Source organism: Zingiber officinale, chromosome 3A (genome assembly GCF_018446385.1).
Source record: "Zingiber officinale cultivar Zhangliang chromosome 3A, Zo_v1.1, whole genome shotgun sequence".
Classification (NCBI taxonomy): Eukaryota; Viridiplantae; Streptophyta; class Magnoliopsida; order Zingiberales; family Zingiberaceae; genus Zingiber; species Zingiber officinale.
Window position 1 is genome coordinate 16,367,407 of NC_055990.1, and position 9,979 is coordinate 16,377,385.

The window sequence follows — 9,979 nt, forward strand, 5'->3', positions numbered from 1 at the left end:
CTTATCTCTCAAATCTTTCATTGCTCAGTTTCACACAAAAGACTTGGAGATGCTAAAATATGAAGTTAGAGTAAAAAAGGTATATTTCTATCTCGGAGAAAATATCCTCGATCTATTAACTGAAACAGGAAAATTGGAAGCAAAGTCTTGTAGTGCTCCAATGACTCAGAACATACACCTCACAAGAGATGGAGAACTATTTGAACATCATGAGAGATATTGAAGGTTGGTTGAAAAGTTAAATTATTTTACCGTAACTCATCCAGATATTACATATTCGGTTAATGTTGTCAATCAGTTCATGTCATCTCCAACTGTTCATCATTGGACAACGTTAGAGCAAATTTTGTGTTACTTGAAAGGAACACCGGGACGAAGTATCATATATGCAAATCATGGGCACACTCATATTGAATGTTTTTCAGATGTAGATTGGGCAGAGCAGGTTTCAAAATAGATAGAAGATCTACTTCAGGTTATTGTATCTTTATTGGAGAAAATTTAGTCTCATGGAAGAGTAAGAAACAAAATGTTGTGTCACGATCCAGTTTTAAGTCAAAATATAAGGCGTACAATCTGTATGTGAGATAATGTGGATATATCAACTCTTGACTGAAATAGGATTTAAAATTTCAGTACCAGCAAAACTGTAGTGTGATAACCAAGCTACTCTTCATATTGCATCGAATCCTGTTTCATGAGCAAACTAAGCACATTGAAATTGATTGTCATTTTGTTCATGAGAAAATTCAACTAAGCTTGATTTCTATAAGATATGTGAAGACTGAAAGAACAACTCGGAGACATCTTCACAAAAGCTTTAAATAGGGTTCAGGTTAATTATCTTTATAATAAGTTAGGTATAATTAATATCTATGCTTCAACTTAAAGGGGAGTATTATTTATATATATATATATATATATATATATATTAGATACCATATCTGGATATATTAGTTATCATAATATCCGTATATATTAATTACTATATATCTACCAATTAGGCTAATTAACAATTAACCTAATTATAGTTTCATAAAATAGACCCCTTGTTTATATATAAATATGCCTTACTATTCAAAAAGTGTAAGGATTCTTTTTATCTCAAATATCAAGAATGATAAATTGAAGGTTAAAGGTGTCTTTTTCTCTCATTCCTCTTCCCTCCTTTACTTTCCAGTAAAGGAAACAAAGGAAATCAACACCCCCACCTCCAATCTCTTCATTCCCTCTTCCCTACCTCAACACTCTCTTTTTTTCTCCTCTTCCTCCACTCAGTAACAAGCTATACATATATAGTATCTTCCTTCCTGATTGAAGGGAGTGCCAAGAATTGTTGAGTTTTCAGTTAAAAATTATAGGTGCAAGGGGCTTAATCCCACCTCAAATGTCTTAGATTTAGATTATGTGGTGCATAGTCTATATACCATGTAATAGCCCTCTTTTCAAAGGATGATATCAATATTACCTGCTCACTTAATAAGGGGAAATAGAAAATCATTTACTTTTTCTATAAAGTCCCAATTATAAAATTAGAAGAAATGGCAATCTGAAAAGGAAAAAGAAATGAATAACAACAAAGTTTGAAATTAACTGGGAAATAAGTAATTGACTGTAAGAAACAATAGTCACATTAAGACCAAGTAAGAAATTGAATATTACATCCAAGCAAAAAAATGAGATGGATGAAATACGATGGAGAAGAGAATTCTCATGTCACTCGTTTCCGTCCATTTCCTTGAGCAAAACTGGAGGGATAGGAAAAGTTTCTCAAACCTACTGCAGTTTTCTCTTTCTCCCAAAAATCAAACAGAAAGTGTTTATTTGGGCAAAAATTCACTCATTTCAGTAAAATATTATTTTATTTCTTGTTTATCTTAAGTTTATTTCTCATTTTTAGCAATTAAGTTTAGAAAATAAAGTTTCCCTCACTCCTTCGTCGTTTCCTCCAAGGATATGTGGAACAGATTTTCAAGGGAACACGATCTGAGAGATCAGTTTCTCTTATTATCTCCCTGCAAACTGTTTCCCCTAGCTCACTTCTCTCACTCATGAATGCTACAAGAAATGTGACAACAAAGAGAGCATAAAAACAAATCTATTTACATAAATGATCATACACCTAAATTAATCGACAACTAACAGTACATGCCTGCCCACTTATTGTAGTGCCTTGAACATCCTGCGCAGCCTTCTTAAACTTCTCAATTCCCTGAAAATAATGCGCTCCATTACGTATTATTTACCAATACAAAAATTTGATAAATGAACAAATAATATATAGTAATAAACAACAAGAAACTAATTGGTTGCTGTGATCCTTGTTACTATTGCTGTACCACCTTCCAAGCTCATTGCTCATCAAATATATGAACATGACATGGACAGCCAAATGGAGTGGGGCAGCATTCACAGTATGTGGACATCTAACTGGAGGAATTTACATATAAATGAAGATAATGCTGCTCACATGTTTAACAAATGAATATGATGAGAACGCAACTAAATTAATGGCATTTTCATCCCTGCTCCAGATTGATATACTTCTTTCACAGACTTCACAATAATAAGATCTTGAATATTCACAAACAGAGAAATGCAATTCAAATAACGGTCAAACAGAAAGGCAAGTTGAATAAAATGCAATTATATAACCTATACTCATGGATTGTCAAAACCAACTTTTCTGACTGATTATAGAAGTTCTGATTGCGACTGGGAGATATTGAAGAATGACATGAAATTGAATTAACAAGAACCAAATAGGTAAGATAATAATATTATAACAAAAGAAATATTTTTCAGAGGGAGAAAAAAGAAAAATATGATGCATGGCTTCAATTTGGCATCTATAATTACATGAATAAAACATTTACCTTTACTAATGTCCTTCCAAAACTTGCTTCCTCCTCTGCTATTATCTCTTGTATCTTAGACTGATATTGCTTCAGCTCTGGGAATACATCGCCCATCACTTTAGCAACAATACCTACAAGACTAGATATCATTGCAATCATGAGACAAAAAATAACAAACATAGAAAACAAGATCAAAGTTACATTTATGAATGTCTATATCCTAATGATAACAAAGGCAATATGAAATTGATCTAGCATTGAAATAGAACTCAACACGAGTAATCCTATTGTGAAAGCAAGCCTTTTCCAGATAGTTTCATAAAGCACTTAGGTAGCAGAGTTTAATTTTTTTTAATCATAATACCAACACACAGCTTAGCAGTTAAATTGCCTAGCATCAATCGTTTGTGCATAAAGACTGCTCACCATCAACAAATTCATGTCCACCCAATCACAATAAAGATCGTATAATCATTCTCAACAATGCATCTACTATGGAATCTTCAAGTGTCATAGTTGGAGGCCATGGACTTTCATATCCATTAGGATATTGATAAGATAGAATTACTTAGACATGCAGTTCTAAATTGCCTAGCATCAATCATTTGTGCATAAAGACTGCTCACCATCAACAAATTCATGTCCACCCAATCACAATAAAGATCATATAATCATTCTCAACAATGCATCTACTATGGAATCTTCAAGTATCATAGTTGGAGGCCATGGACTTTCATATCCATTAGGATATTGATAATAACACAAGGCTCAAATGCACAATAAGCTCTATAAACTTGATACATGATTATTAGAAATATTAACATGATGGCGGAGAAATTTTAATTGTATTTATAAAAAATAATTTATTCAAATCCCAGCAATATTAGACCTTTTTTGACTGTTTTTTATCTGACAAAAAAAGCTTTCCCACATTAACATTCTTATAATGGTAAAAACAAGAAATATGCATAGAGAAAGGCCTTTGTGCTTTGATCCACTTCTTCAACGGGTAGTTTGCCAACATATTTAGGGTTGTCTGTTAGAGAAAATCAAACATGAAGACATGAGAAATTAACATCCATCACTTAAGCATAACGCTTCAACACAAGATGTGTGCATGATGATGATCAAGCACTGTCTTGATTACACCTTACCCACTAAAGAATCCTTCTTGTGCTTTTAAAACTTCTCTACCATATCGGACAGCTCGTCGAAGAATACGCCTAAGAACATATTCCCGTCCCTCATTTCCTGTAGATATAACAACTTGTTGAGGTATTTAAATGATATGAAACACAAGCAAAAGTGAACAGATTAGAAAAAAAATACATATGTGAACGATATGCAATCAAAGGTCATTCACAAATAAGAAGTTGACAACTGAGATATCTTATTACATGCACACAAACAATCAAAATCATGGCATACCATAACTAAAGTTAAGATGTTACAACAGGGAAAGTTTAGGCTGCAGGTGGGCTAAGCATACAATCTTGGCTACTAGAGAGAATCAATTATGCTTGACTGGTAGCTTTGTCTGGTACCCTTCCATTACAAAACATCAGACAACTACTTTTGACACAATGCATAACAACCAAATGTCAGGTACAGAATACTAGAAACGTCTATTTGAACAGTACATCATGTATGTTTGTTCTATCTAAGAATTTATATATGCATCTTAGTTGTTGAAGATGACGACGACAACAACAATAACCAAGTCTTTATCCCACTAAATGAGGTCGGCTAAGTTGTTGAAGATGACAAAGATGATAATTCAAACTGGCCTAGCTGCTAGAAAATCGTCTGAAAAGCTCAAGGGAATGGCTATGGAAGCTTTGGTCAACACATACAAAAGGAAAGCAATGTAACGTTGAGCAACATTACCTGGCTAAATGATTGGTGAAGATGCTGAGATAGGTGGACTGAATTGATGATATTGAGTGGAATGACTAGAGGTGCAGCATAAAGAGCAAGAAAGTTTGCAACTTCTAGATACCATATTGAGAAGAAAGTGCCGTTAAATTTATCAGGAAGTGAATACATTGACAATATTCATAACCCCAGGTGACATTAGCAATAGAGAGTTGTGCGGTTTCATTTTACCTACTCAAATCAAGTAGCTAACAACAATATTTAAGGATCAGAAAAAACAGCATAGACTTCCAGTGAGCAAAAATATTATTTTCCAGGGCTCGAGGATTCCCCATACCTCAAATGCATATTTAGGCATGAAAATATGGAATAACATAATGATCTATATTACAATCGGAATCAGCTAGACGCCCTGTTTGGAAAAATACTGGAACTTACTCGCTTCTAACAACTTATGGTGATCTGAAAACTTCAAACAGACTTTAAGAGTTCTAATAGATAAAACCATATGGTTCAGAAACACAAATTTTGAAATATTTACCAGGACGGGAACCATCGGCAATAGCAATAGAAAGTGTTCTTATGTGATCAGCAACCACTCTATAAGCCATGTCGACTTTGTCCATATCATCAGATCCTATCTTGCCTGAGTAAGGACGAGCCCCTGTCACCTGTAAACATTAACAGGGAGGTTTCATCAAAATTTCAATGTATTTCAAAAATAAACAAAGGAGTTTGATAATAACATACTTGTTAAATGGCATCAAATATAGGCATGAATACATCTGTATCATAATTGCTCATTTTGTTTTGAAGAATAGAAGTCAATCTTTCAAAACCTAAGCCTGTATCAACATGTTTAGCAGGCAAAGACCTCAGACTTCCATCAGCTTCCCGGTTGAACTGCGAAAGTGTATAGAAAGAAATATAAAGAAGGAGAATCAATTAAAAAAGAAAATAATATTTTCAAATATTAAAAAAAAAGGCAAAATAAAAATAAAATCATACTTGAATAAACACGAGATTCCAAATTTCAATGCATGTAGGATCATCATTGTTAACCAAAGATGCGGCATCACGATTACCAAGACGATCAAAATGTATTTCTGTGCAAGGGCCACAAGGACCAGTATCACCCATTTCCCAGAAGTTGTCCTGTTGATATTACAAAGAATTACATAAGGAAAACTTTTTATAATTGTTATGAAACAGATTGGCAATCCATATAGATCAAGCTAAAAATGAAGCTTAATCATAACTTGAGCAAAAACAGAAATGGAGCACAAGAAATTGAACAAAGTAATCAAGAACCAAATTGGAAAAGACACTTGCAGATAACATAGTAATGCAAAACAAGTTTAACTGTTTAAGTTTTTTTTTTAATTCCAATTTGGGCCTTTCCACTCAAAATTTGATCCGCCCTTTTGAGAATTGTGTGGCATGACATAAGAATTAATCTAGAATTTAATCAATACATATGAAGTAAACAGAAGAGGGAACAAAAACTGGTCAGGTAAGAAAGGTGATGAGTACATATAATAATCACAAATTATGCAACTGTTCTAGAAAAAAACTTGGAATAGCAGAATGATGATATGAATAAGAGAAAGGAATTCATCTACAACAAGAACAACCAATCCTTTATTTCACTAAGTGGGGTCAACTATATGGATATTTTTATGCCACTAGGCTCGATCCCCCTACTGTATCTTCATCTATATTTAAATGAATTTTATTTTGTTTTCTCATTGTTAACTGAGTCTTCTTTCGTTTTTCTCTTTCTTGATTGATGTGCATATTTGTCATGGTCTCACATCTCCTAAACTAGGATATTTATTGGTCACCTAAATGCATGTTCATATCATCTTAAACATGTCTTTCTGCTAATATTCTCATTTCTTATTTCTGTCCATCCTCATATATTCGCACATCCACTTATGTCCGCAGATCCACCTTGACATCCTCCTCTCTGCGACGCTCATATTTTGTTGTACTCGATTCGTAATCCAACATTCAACTTCATATAACATAACAAGTCTAACCACTATTTTATAAAATTTCCCTTTAAGGTTTAGAGATACCTTACGGCCACAAAAACACCCAACACCCTCCTCCATTTCAACTATCCTACTTGTATCCGATATGAAACATCTCTATCAACTCCTCCATCCTTTTACAATAACAATCCTAAATATTTAAATTTATCAATTACAAGTAATTCATCATCTCCTTTAAGTTAATTACGGGTAATTTGTCATCTTCTATCTCAACAATTGTCTTGCTACATCTATTACTATTAAATTTAAAGTCTATGTACTCTGTCTTTCATCTATTAAACTTAAAGCCTTTTACTTTTTCTTCTAATTTTTCTTGCAAAGGTTCAAATTTAGCATTTACTCCTTCACAACTTTCATCAACCAAAACAATATCATCTACAAGCAAACATGATAGCGTATCTTAGATGTGTTCAATGAGTTCATACATAACTAGTGTAAAAAGATATGACACTTTGATTTTACACCCTAAGTATATTTCATCCTTTTATTCATTTGAGACTTTGATTCTTGTGTTACATAGGTAAATTACCTTATTCATGCCTCGAAATAAATGTTAAGATATTATAGCCAAATTTAAGAAATGATATTTTGTCAAATCATCATTGTTATGTATAGAATTGGTTGTCAATGTAAGGGACGTATTAATGATGAATAGGAAAATTGCATGTCCATATAATTGAAGCTTTCATATGTGGATATTCTAATTATGTACTATTCCATAAACACATGATAGGAGTGAGATAGACAAAAAAAAACTGTGCATCTTCCCTTCTGTTGAAATATAGCTACTACCTTAAGCATATTGCTATTATGTGGGCTAAATATCAGCAAAATAGTTTAAAATTATTAAAGACTTGTGGAAGCAGTCAAATGTCAACTAACAGCTGGTGCTGCAGATTTTCAGATAGGTAAGTTTTTCTTGAGCTGATAGAAATTAGTTTTTGCAAAATAGTTAACATAACCCTTTTCGCTCATTTTTTTTCCTCAGTAGACAAAAACCTTAATATAGTTGAAGATTCCAGAATACAATTTCATCTTTGCATCACAATTTCTTTCTTTTGATTCACAGTATGAGAAGTTATCTAAGGTTGTATTCTTTGGAAAACAGGAATTCTCAACTAGAGAAGTTTTACTCAAATAGAAGAATGAAATAAGATATATTCACAATTCATTCTGAGTATTCGTTACACAGTGCTAATACTTAGTAAAGTTTTTTCAAAATTGAGTCTCCTGATAACCTTATTCACAAAAGCAAATGCAGAATTTACAAACAAATCAATTTTAAAGCAGATTGGAAAGTCCCAAGGCATTTCAAGTTTCAAATAAACAGTTAATATGAAAAAAAGCACTAACTTAGGTTACTAATTGTATCTTACCTTACATCCAAAGGGCAACACCCGAACAGGTAACAAAAATTTTAGCCATGTATCTCTAGCTTCAAAATCCGCTGGAAGTCCCAGCTTCTCATCACCGCCAAAATAAGTAGCATATAGCCTATCTTTAGGCAATTTATATACCTGCAAGTCAATAAATAACTATGAGTTGACTTAGCACTGAGCAATTAATATGCAGAACCTATCATACATTTTATGTGAACCAGTAAAAGTTAATGATTTGGAACACCTGAACATACAAGCATTGACTTGTAAAAACTCAAATTAAATAAAATCAAGGAAACAATTTCAGCCTCCGACAAGCACCATGAATATTCAAACATACTCAACCGGCGTTGGACTTTATATTGAAAGACTGGTAATTTGATTGAAAATCAATAAGCAATGCTATTTTTCTGAAAGATATAGTTCGAATTAGTAAAACAATTGAAGACGAATATGAAATGCTAAAGATCGAGACCTTATTATTGGAAAGTAGGAGACGAATAGGAAAAAATAGAAGACCTCGGTTAGAAGCTCCCACGCCCAAGAGATGGCCTCGGTCTTGAAGTAATCACCGAACGACCAGTTGCCAAGCATCTCAAAGAACGTATAATGATAGGTATCCTTCCCAACGTCATCGAGGTCGTTGTGCTTCCCTCCAGCGCAAATGCATTTCTGAGTATTACACGCCCGCTTGAGCCGTCCGAGCGGAGTCGTGGGGTTCACCGTCCCAAGGAAGATCGGTTTGAATTGGTTCATCCCGGCGTTGGCAAAGAGAAGGGTAGGGTCATCCAGAGGAACCACAGGGCTCGACCGCCATTCCACGTGCTCCTTGCTCTCGAAGAACCGGAAGAAGGTCTCCCTCACCTTGTCCGCGGGCCACTCCACCGGCGCCGCTTGGTGATCCATATTCGTCGCAAGGCGCCGCCGATTTGAAAGCGGAGGCAACGGTGGAGTAGATGGAGACGCTAACCCTAAACCTAGGGCCGACAAGGTAGCGTAGCGGCGGGAGCACGTTGAAGAATGGCATGCTCCAGCACGCTCATTTTAGGATATTTATATGAGATAAAAAGAAATCGAGAAATATAACGGTTTGGACCGTAACACTTCGGAGTCGTGATATTCATCCTAGAGTTGAGGAGGTGCGCCAATGGAGATTCGCCGTAAATAACGTTAAAAACGTTACGAGATTACTGTAACGGTTGTGTACCACTTTCTACGATAACATTGCCTTGCAAATCAAGTTTTGACTTATTTCTAGAATCTTAATGATGGTTATAGGTTTACCTTGTATATGAATGTAATAGAATCATAATTTAAAGGAATGAAAATTAAATGAAATAATATTGTAACGGTTATGTATAACTTTTTAGAGTAACATTAACTTGCAGAGACACGCGTGATTGAAGAGAATGAAATAGTATCATAATTAAAATGGAAATAAAGATGAAAAATCAAATAAATTGGAGAGAAATCGTAAAAATAATATCTAATTTTTTGTTGCACTGTAGAACAAAATCTAAAGATAAACTATAATTAAATATTTACTATTTCATCCCGAAAATTATATAAATTGTCTTATAATCTATATGATTAAAATTATAAAGAAAGTTATTAATTCCGAATACAATGTCAAAACTCACAGCTCTTCTCCATCTTCCCTATCTCCACCATCTCCACAACCTTTGGAACATCATCTTACCTCGTCATGTGTCTATGACCTGTGTACCTGTATGAACCTCCCTTCATATCCATAGGGTCGGCACTAGGGGGACCGCTAAGGTAGCGGATCTACCCTTTTTTTTGGAACATA

General features: G+C 34.1%; 1 pseudogene; it reads right to left on the reverse strand.

Annotated features, from left to right (window-relative positions):
• Positions 1–651: 651 nt before the first annotated feature.
• On the reverse strand, positions 652–9,197 carry LOC122051177 (annotated as a pseudogene).
• Between the last annotated feature and the right edge of the window lie 782 nt (positions 9,198–9,979).